Source organism: Myotis brandtii, unplaced genomic scaffold (genome assembly GCF_000412655.1).
Source record: "Myotis brandtii unplaced genomic scaffold, ASM41265v1 scaffold982, whole genome shotgun sequence".
Lineage (NCBI taxonomy): Eukaryota > Metazoa > Chordata > Mammalia > Chiroptera > Vespertilionidae > Myotis > Myotis brandtii.
Genome location: NW_005372084.1, coordinates 581,859 through 591,998, shown reverse-complemented (window position 1 = coordinate 591,998; position 10,140 = coordinate 581,859). Strand labels below are relative to the sequence as shown.

General features: G+C 39.0%; 1 pseudogene; it reads right to left on the bottom strand.

Annotated features, from left to right (window-relative positions):
- Positions 1-2,004: 2,004 nt before the first annotated feature.
- Positions 2,005-10,140, bottom strand: part of LOC102255485 — a 28,387-nt pseudogene continuing 20,251 nt past the window's right edge.

The window sequence follows — 10,140 nt, the reverse complement described above, 5'->3', positions numbered from 1 at the left end:
TTTTCCCCCTCTCTGGAGGCCATTCCTCCCCCAGCACACACAGACACACACACACACACACACACACACACACACACACACACACACACTGTTTCACTCCCTCTCAACCAGGTAATCTTAGTTCGTTTGGACTGCTATAACAGATGACTGTAGGCTGAATGGCTCATAAACAACAAAGATTTATTTCTGACCATTTAGAAGGACTGGAAATCCAAGATTAAGGTGCTGGTATATTTGGTGTCTGGTGAGAGCTTCCAGTTGAAGATAGTCATCTTCCTACTGTGTTTTCACACAGCAGAAGCCGTGAGAGAGCTCTCAACCTTATGGGCTCCACCTTTATGATCTAATTATCTCCTAAGGACTCTAACTCCTATTACTATCACATTGGGCCTTAGGATTTAACATGACATTTGGGGGGGACACAAACATTCAATATAGAGTGACAGGCTAACTTTTACTGATACTTCACACATAGTGAGCCATCCCTTCTGGGTGCACCAGTGTTCCCAACACATCCCTATCAAAGACCTTCCAACAAGCAGCAAGAATTACCTATTGACTCATCAAACACCACCCTAAATTAAGGCCCCTATGAGTCTGGCTAGTGTTGCTCAGTGGTTAAGCCTTGACCCATGAACCAGGAGGTCACAGTTGGATTCCTGGTCATGCCATATGCCCAGGTTGCAGGCTCAAACACCAGTAGGGCCAGCCAATTAATAATTCTCTCTCATCATTGATATTTCTATCTTTCTCTCTGCCTCTCCCTCCCTCTCTTTCTAAAATTAATAAAAACATATTTGAAAAAAAAATAAAGGTCCCTAAGAGAGCAAGGCCACATTATCCACATTTCTCAACAACTCAGCACACAGTAACCATTCAATAAATGAAATGAAATTAATATTTTAAGTTATATTAGCTTCTATCTCATGCTTTATCAACTCAAAAATCAGTCCATTAGAACTCAGGACAGTTTTGGAACTGAATACTCTGTATTATATATATATTTTTAGGGTTCCTAGGAAACCCTTGGATGTTACTCATGTGATCTCTGTGATGCTCCTTTAAGCAGTAATTAAATTTTGAAACTAATTTTAGGAGGGTATTTCATAGCAGACTTTTAATCTTTCTGTTGAGAATATAAGTTCTTAGGCCATCAATATGTCTCTGGTACAGGTGTTTGTAAACATCCCAAAGTTGTCAACAGGATTTGTGGGTATGTGCATTTTCTGGGGAGGGAAGCTCTAGCTTTCTTGAAATATTCTAAGTTTTCTGGAAACAAGAAAACGAAAGTACTAGAGAAATTATCAAGTCCACAGGATTTCGGAATAGGTGCATTTTCTGGAGAGAGATCCTATAGTTTTCTTGATATATACCTGCAGGAACCATGCCAGAGTCACCAGACAGCCAAGGCTAATTAGAACATAGAGGCCTTGTTAATAGTATGCCAGATGGCCAAGGCCACTCTGAATATGGGAATCTTAATCAGAATGTTCAAGGCTAAGATGCCATACACAGGTGCAAGGACACACGGTACATTGTGTCCTTCTATAAACCAAAAATATGATACTACTATTGGCATGAGGCCTCTTTTGTCTAAGTGCTATAATACATAGTACTGACCAGCCAGCATACTGATGCTGCTGCTGCTGTGAGAGGAGTGCAGGAAAGGCTGGGGAGAGGGGAGAGGCCAGAGAGGCAAGAATGGAGAGCTCAGGTACTGCTACTATGTGAGACAGTGAGTCTAGGGGCAGCGTGTGGCTGCACAGATAATAGCTGTGGGTACAGAGGCTAATCCTGCTTTTAAGGGAAAGATGTATTTTGTTCACCAGCTGGTGTGCGGCTGCCTGTTTTATGGACTGCTTGAAGAACTGTTTTGTCTGATGGCTATATGGCCACTGGCTCCTACAATAAAGACTCATTCTTATACACCCACAGCTTCTCATGGCTTCTCTGCCTAAGACCCGGCATCCAAGAAGATCAAGTCCATGGCAGAGGGGCTTGGACTCAACAGTTAGTGTAGCCAACAGGGTTTGAGAAGGAACTTGCCTGACAGTTGGCATAGTCATTAGTAGGATTCGGAAGGATATATGGACTCAGAGCACCAGTGCTCATGCTATACTCCTGCTGTGCCCTGACAATCCCAAATAGTCTGGAAAGAAGAAAAGAAAAAGGAGAGAAAAAATTACCAAATAGGAGGGAAAGGTAGATATTTAGAGAATGCAGGAAGGAGAAATGATGCTCAAAAAGTATAAAGTGATACATAAAAAGAAAATGAATAAGGCCATGGACAAATCTTGCTTAGTCAAACTTTGTCCAAACTTCAATGCGGCATGACATTATATACTTTTGGGGAGTATGTGTGTCTGAGTGTAAATATATTTCTTCTATCTCCACTAGAGTGAGAAATGCCAACAAAGGGCTTAAAATAGAACACACAGAACCTCAGTATCTTGGTAACTTATTTTTCTAAGTTACAATATCCAATGGGTCTCCATAAAATGGCATATTATTTATAACATACTGGTTTTTGAGCAAAATGAATATAAAATATTTGGCACCTGGGCATAACTATCTCTAGCAGAAAGATATTCCATTAAAAAGGAACTAAAATTAACATATCAAAAGCCTTGCTTTTTTCCTCAGGTGCAATACCTATGACCAGGATGAGGACAAATTTCTATAGTCTCCCAGTGAGAGCAAAAAAGGAGTCCGTGAGCACATCTCACTGCGACCTATGCAGACATTTATTCTGGGGAATCTCCAGATATGAAGGCTTTTGTAGCTGTGGAGGAACTGTTCATAGAATTAAAGTTCCAGAGAAAAAGGGAGAAGTGAAAAAATTGTCTAAGATGTCTGCCTTAATTAAACACAATTAATTATGAAACCAATTGATCCTGAACCAGTTGGCAATTTTAACTCACCATTGAAAACAAACCAAAAAAAATCAACAGATTTTCAAGATTCCCACCTTAAGAAGGAAAAGCACAGCATTTATAAATGAAAGGCAAGACATTTGTTTAACCCCAAAACCACATTGCCTGGCTCTTTTGAGAATTCTCACAGGCCACTGTTTGGTTGAATGCAGTTTGAAGACTTTTGACCACAGGATTTAATTTACTAGATTCATGTATGTGTCAGTCACCCAAGTAAGGAGGCCAAGTAGAAGTATTTTTAGCAAACATTCCTACAGTGAGCACCTTAATTTGCTGTCTCATAAAAATCAGGAACGGCAAGGCCTGTTTGCAAACATTCTGATTTTACATGCATTTTTAATACAATGTGTTTCGTAAAAACCTTACAGAGTGGTTACATCTTGTTAGTAATGGTCCTTCATCTCGAATCCCTGGAGGGTTTTTTATTCTGGGAAAAGAGGCTCTAGACACCCCTGGGTACTATTTAGGAGAAATGACTGCATGATCATCTACTCCCATGTCAGTTCATGTTAAAATTTTTTATGGCACTGTCAACATTTGGTCAATAGCAAATAACTTATTGCCATCGTCTATTGCAATAACAAGTAAATATTTGTCAATAATAATGCAAAAAATAGCTTGTCCAACCTGAGCTCCTGTGTGGATGAAGCTAAATCAAATGTGTATAAAGGGAAGAAGAGAAGAGGATGTCTACGATTAAATCTGGTTATGGAAGGTATTTGATATCTCTGTGTCTAGGGGAAGATTCATGTCCTTAAATAACATAGAAAGAGAGCTTTGAGGAATGAATAAAAATAAGTATATGAGTAAAGATCTTCTCAAATAGAGCAAAGGAGGTTTTCTTAAGAGTACTCAAGTTAGGAGAGTATTGAAAATCTTTTACAGAATTAACAATACTATTTTACATACATACTCTTCACAGTGAGATATTTTTTGATGCAAATTTTAATGAAATTATAATGTTTTGTGTGCACAGTTGCCAGGAATAGAGAAACATTTTAGAGTCAGGAGCTCTTCCTTTGATTATCCATGCAAGCTGCTGTCACTTTGCCTACTTCACCTTGTGATGGTCCAGGAAAAAACGTCTGTACCTGAGCCTGTCACAGGGGCTCTGAGAAATGCATGGGATATTTGCACGCTTCCTGCCCTTAAATGTCAAATCCATTATATAGTACTACCTCCCAAACTCGGCAAAGCACTCTAAGGCATTAATTCCCTGAAGCATGATCAGATCATAAAGTCTGAGAGTTACACTGGCATTTGGGGTCATCTAATCCCATTCCTCTCCTTAAAATAAGAGTCTCCACACCAGCCCATGTGCTGGCACGGCAGGCAATCTCCAGGAAAGGTACTGTCTCTTAGCTCTGGGGCAGACATTTTTACTGATGCTCATTCTCTCAGTGTTGAAGAGATCTCCTTCTTTCTATTGATATTAGTTCAGACTATAGTTACATCTATCTAAATTCCCATCACAGCCCTTTAAGATAGCTATTAACTCTCCCCACCCACCTCCCCAGGCCCCCAGATTTCCTCCTATTTCTCCTTATAATGGCTCCTTATATAGTGTGGTTCCCAAACTCTTTCCCATTTTGGTGACCCTCTTCTGCACATAATTCAATTTTATGGTGCCACCTCACACTTGGAGCCTCATCTTCCATGTGTATTTTGACCATTGAGAGCTAAGCATCCCCACCTTTATTTATTCGAGCACTATAATTGCAACAGAAGTTTCCTTTATCTTATTATTAGTTATCTATGACATAGATTCACAGGGTACTAGTGATGTGAACTCTACTCTGCTTTTCTCAATAAAGACATTGGACATAGTGCCAGCACAGGAACTCTAGAATATGGACACAGGCACAAGCCCCATTAGGAGAAACAAAGAACAGGGCGTGAATTTGAACCCAGGAACAATGCACAACCTTATAATAGAACATTGCCTCGGAGTCTAGCTAAAACAAAACTTTATTGATTAAAGATATAATTCTAATCATAACAATAACCGATTGCTATTTTATAACTTCATGTTTCATCTACTTGATTGCTTTGAATACTTATTACAGTACTGAGAGGTAGGTATCATTATCCTTCATTTATAAGTGAGAAAACTGGACTTCACAGTAGTAAAGTACATGACCAAGGTCACACAGCTAGTCAAGCTGGAACCCAGGAAGGTCAACGTGTTTCTGGAGCCCTTGTTCATAACCAGAGTGCACAAAGCCTCTTAAATATGGCTTCCTCACCTTGGGATTGATCCAGGGATCTGGAAGCTGCCCTGAGTGTGAAGACAGGTGTCTGTGGATCAGAGCTGGTTAAGCAGGGAGAATGTAGGAGCTGGGGGCCTGTGGAGACTTAAGTTTAGCACTTACCAACAAGGTAATTTTACTATCACACTAGTCAATGTGACATTACTGAGCCACAAGGATGACATGGAGTGCCTTGTACAAGACAAACCATTAACACTCTTACTTCCTCTCTTGTAACAACTTAGAATGTTGGCTTCAGTAGAAGAGGTTAGCATCAGTATGGTTAAAACATGGAAATATGTCAAAAGAAAATTTCTCCTCCACCCACACCAAAGGAAGGATATAATCTTTGTGATCAGAAATAGAGATATTTATTTATTTATTTATTTATTTATTTATTTATTTATTTATTTATTATTCACCAGAGAATATGTTTTTCATTGATTTTAGAGAGAGGAGGCGGAGGAGGAGGAGGAGGAGGAGGAGGAGGAGAGGAGTTTCTATATGAAAAAATAGCTGATGCCCAAATGGTCTTACACATTTCTCCAAGAAGTCTGTTCTGTGGTAGTTATCAATGCTATAGCTATTTTAGGATTTTTTTCTAAGTTAACTTACATCCACCTTTTGTTAATTTTATTGACTTCAATTTCCATTAAAAATAATTCAGCCACTTATTTTGATTTTTTATTATTTAAAGAGTACTTAAAAATTATTGCAATAATAAATTTCAGAAGAAATGAGTAGGTAAATAGTTTTAACTTTGGTCTATTTTGCTATTTTCCTTTCTCCTTCTGTGCCTGGGCCTATGTTTATTGAACTCCATAGAATGCCAAGACAGCATTTGTAAAGGGAATTTATTTAACTCTGGGTGAGTTGTACAAATGCAATAATGTGGCCCAACTCTTGTTTAATTTTGAAGGCTTTCTCCTAGACAACACTGCTCATAATGGACAGTTCAAGCTAAATTATCCATTATTGTTCCCAAAGTTTACAATTAAACTATCGATCAAAACTGGCAGCGATTCCTCCAGCAGCCTGAGCAAAGAGGCACTGTACTGCCTCAGAACCTGAGTGTGTGCAGCCCGGAGAAGGTGCCGCAGACAGACAGGTAACAGACTGACAGACAGACACACCCTCCCCCTGTCATCCTGGGATGCAGCCTGTGGGAATTTTCCTTGAGCCAAGGAGCAGGCTGCAACCAGGAATATGTAGTGTGTGTGTGCGCAGTTTCAATAGCCAGAGGTCCCCGCAATTTGTGACCCCTATCCCAGGCTGTAAAAATTGGAGTTTAACAGGTTCGGCTCCATAGGGAACCAACCTCAGCTTTTAGGCTCCTTCAGATACTGCAGAATGCATCTTTTCTGGGGAATTCCACAATAAAATGACTGTTATTTATCATTACAAACCTCTTTATCATTTAGTCAATAAAAGGCCTCTCTCTCTCTCACTTTTTTTCCTGTGGCGTGCTCAGAGTCAGAAATCGGTATTAGTCTCTCCTGGCCTGAAGGCAGGAGATGTCAAAAGCTAAATCATGATCTACCCTGGCTTCCTAGCTAAATTGTGTATGAAGGCCTGAGGCAAAAAGGTGCTATGCTCATTATTTGAAACAGAGAATTTTTTCTCTCTCTTTTAGTTTTTCTTTCTTTTTCTCTTTCCTCTTTTTTATGTATTGAGACATGATAAATACATGTATGACTCTGAAGACAGTGGACGTGAGACAAGGCAACAAGAGCTTAATGTGTTGCCTTCATATATTTCCTGATCAAGAAATAAAAAGTGGATTGTCATTCAAACAGAAGAGAACAGTGGGTTTCATCTCTTGAACTTTTTGATCGGAGTGAAATAAGAAGTGTTGTTTATGACTGGATGTCAGTAATAGGTGCCTTCCAAAAGGAGAGCAGATTTTAGGTAAACATCAGTAGTATTTTTACTTACACAGAGATCCTGCTGTGGACAGGTAAGAGGCATCCATCCCTTTGCACCTGCAAATAGACTTTGCCTCCAGGATTTCTCATTTCTCATAGCACGTCCATGGTGGCCATGTGGCGTGTGGTGCCAGTGTCACACAAGGTCAGTAGGAATGTGAAGGTCAGAGTGTCTTGGGACATAATGTATCTGGGTAGTTCATGCTAAGCCACCTATCCTGAGTAGGGTCTGTAAACAAAACAGTTTAACAAAAAGTACAATTTGGTGGCCTCAGATCTCCTTTTCATTAAATTTCTGTGGGTAAGCTCTCTCTCCTGATTTTTACAGATGCCAAATAAAGACAATACTCTGCAAGGGCCTGGGTTCATTCATTTCTTTAATGTCTTATGTATTCAACACACATTCTGAGCTCATCCTATGTGCAAAATACTATGGCAATACACCTATGAACAAATAAGGGATTACTGAGCACAATGAGATGGACCCAGGAAAACTTTTAATGATTGCAATTATATAGATCTATGTCCAATTACTTCATTTATAATAGGTCAATTTACAAATGAAGAAATGCAATTTCACAATGCCTTTGTTGCTAAAAACGTGATAGTTCCTCCTGTATATCTAATTCCTGGAGGAAATAACATCTAGAAGTATGGTAACTGATATTTTTAGAGCTTAAAATACTTAGAATCCTGTTCAATAATCCTATTTTATAGGGGAAGAAATCAAGGTTTAAGAAGATAAACCAGGAAAAGAAACCCCAACAAAATCATATGAACATTCAACTAACAATAGCAGCGTAGGAGATGAAACTACATCTGGATCGTTTCCTATATATGTTCACTCTTACCTTTTTTGTATAGGATTTACTGAAGATGTATTCAAGGTTTGCTGACAATGACCAAAAGACAGAGTTAGAGGTTGTCTCACTGATATCAAATACTTGGATTTATTGCCATCATTCGCTCATCTGTGTTCTTAAGGATGAGCAAGAATATAAACGTCCAATATGGCTCAGTTGGGCAGTTCAGTTTAGCTACAGACTATATTTATATTTGACATATAAATTTAATTAATTAATAATAATATTTGTTATTCTTTGCTTTGCTTTGCTATTGGGCAGGTCCCTAAAAATATTGATGCTCACATATTATCCCTGACATAACATGGACTGAGATTAAAAATATTTGCTCTCATTGTGGCCTGCCAACCTTGTTTTATTGGCCTGTGAGCTGCTCTTGGACATAATTGCCAGTATAGAGCAATCTAATAAAATTCTATTCTGCGAGGCAGAAGAGCCAATCCCCAAATAACTTAGTTTTAAACAGATCCCTGCTAATCTTTGAGGAACAAGTCTTGGGGAGAAAACGGATGGTGTTGTATGGACTCAAGAAAGTGTAAAGCAGAACTTCCATTTGGTATAAAATGATGTGAAGTCAAACACTTTCTCCTGCTTCTCTGGAGACCATAGGATTTCCCAAAGGAATTCAATCATAGTTGTCAATCTTTTAGTTACTAATTTATTTGTATCTAAAATGGCCTGGAATATCTTTAAAATTTTGATTTTTAAAAAAAATATGTTTTTGTTGATTTTAGAGAAAGGGGAAGGGAGAGAGAAACATCAATCAACTGCCTCTCCTATGACTCCTACTGGTGATCAAGCCCACAACCTGCACATGTGCCCAGACCAGAAAATGAAAGGGCAACCTTTTGGTGCCCAGGATGACACACAACCAACTAGCCACACTGGACAGGGCCTGGAATATCTTTAAACATTTATGAAAATATTGCTTCTCCTTAAACCTTATGTTCTCATTTCAGAGTGAAATCTTATGACAGGGTATAAACCACTTAAAAATGAGGTAGTTTATGATAAGAATGCAATGGAAGGCTTCGAAGCACCTCGTTGCAGCTTGACACTCCTAAAACAAAGAGGGCAACATCAGATTTGTCTGTTCTTCCTGGCATCGTATTTATTCAAAGCTTACCTTTAAAGAGTGCAGGATTTTAAAAAAAGAATAAAAATTATATGTATTTTCATTCCTCTCATCTTTTTTTTTCTTTTTCTTTTATTCTTTGATGCAACTTTTTTCAAGGCCCTGACTTGAGTCTGCCAGCTCTAACTTGCAAATCACAACAGTTTTCACATTCTGAGTAGTTTTAAAAATATTCAAATTATTTCCAAGTTTATAATTATGCCTCTTTTATCATTTAATTCTAAGTCCACATCTCTTAGCTATACCTGCTGCACAAGCATGAAGACATGGATCTTCCCCATACGCAGTAAATAAGAGAACTTTAAGAACATTAGTGAGTTTATTTAGGTGTTTCTCACTTTCCATTTTAACAAGTGCTTATACCTTCTTCATATCAAACATTGCCTTCTTTGGCCTCCTGTGGCTTGGAGCTTACACACGTGTGGCCGTGTTTCCTAACAAAGCGAGCAATATGTATTTCAGGTGTCAGGCTGGACGGTGGCCTTTGAGCACCTTCCTTAAGGTTGGTGAGCATATCTGTGATGGGGAGGAAAAGGCAGCACGGTGGCTTTCTCTGATGGGGAGGGCGGCTGTTCTCTGCCATCTATGTGCCGGGGTTTCTTCAGTGGGACCTGGGTACCCAGCTCTGTCTCACTGCCAAGTGTCTTCATTCCCTTTTAAGAGTGTGTACTGTTTTATTTTTTTATTTCTATTTATTAATTTTTAGAGAGAGAAACATTGATTTGTCAGTCCACTTATTTAAGTGCTCATTGGTTGCTCCTTGTATGTGCTCTAACTGGAGATTGAACCCTCAACATTGGCACATGGAGATGATGCTCTAACCCTGTGGTTGGCAAACTGCGGCTAGCGAGCCACATGCGGCTCTTTGACCCCTTGAGTGTGGCTCTTCCTAAGCCTTAGGAGTACCCTAATTAAGTTAATAACAATGCATCTACATATATAGTTTAAGTTTAAAAAATTTGGCTCTCAAAAGAAATTTCAATCGTTGTACTGTTGATATGTGGCTCTGTTGACTAATGAGTTTGCCGACCACTG